Here is an 862-nt window from a genome sequence, read left to right as displayed (position 1 = left end):
CGAACAGGTTTATTTGAAATCACAAGCTTTCAGAGTGCTGCCCCTTCGTCAAGTGAAGTGATTTATATTTAAGAAAGGAATAGATCGAATTCTAGATTTTGGGCGGCACGGTGGCACAGTGGTTAGCACTGCTGCCTCACAGTGCCAGGGACCTAGGTTTGATTCCTGGTTTCGGTCACGGTCTGTGTGGAGTCTGCACGTTCTCCCTGTGTTTGTGTGGGTTTCCTCCGGGTGCTCCGGTTTCCTCCTACAGTCCAAAAGACGTGCTGATTAGGTGCATTGGCCATGCTAAATTCTCCCTCAGTGTACCCGAACAGGTGCCAGAGTGTGGCAACTAGGGGATTTTCATAGTAACTTCTTTGCAGTGTTAATGTAAGCCTACTGGTGACACTAATAAATAAACTTAAACTAAAAGCGTCAAGGGGTATGAGGAGAGCTCAGGCGTATGGCGTTGAGATAGAGGATCAACCATGATCATACTGAATGGCAAAACAGACTTGATATGCTGAGTAGCTTACTTCTGCTATGTTTTTAAAACCTCATTTGAAGGGGTTTGGAACAGTCATTCGCTGTGATACATTTTACAGTGCAGTACAGGTGGGTACAGCCATATGTATATACACAGCAGTATAGGTAAAATCCCCTGGGTTAAATAGCAGCCATTATATCTCTAATGAGATGGGTATCTTCCACTCATTAGCACTCTTGGTACGGAACAAGACGACCAATTTCAGCTCAGAGGTTTAATGTGCAAAATCAGTTCTGAAGGCGTTTGTAAGACTCTCACTCAACGACTAACAAATAAGGATTTGCTTCTGCTTCTCCAGATTTTCAATTTTTTTCTGAAATTGATCTTATTTCG

This window comes from Mustelus asterias, chromosome 8, assembly GCF_964213995.1.
Source record: "Mustelus asterias chromosome 8, sMusAst1.hap1.1, whole genome shotgun sequence".
Taxonomy (NCBI): Eukaryota; Metazoa; Chordata; class Chondrichthyes; order Carcharhiniformes; family Triakidae; genus Mustelus; species Mustelus asterias.
Note: the sequence above shows the minus strand (reverse complement) of the source record.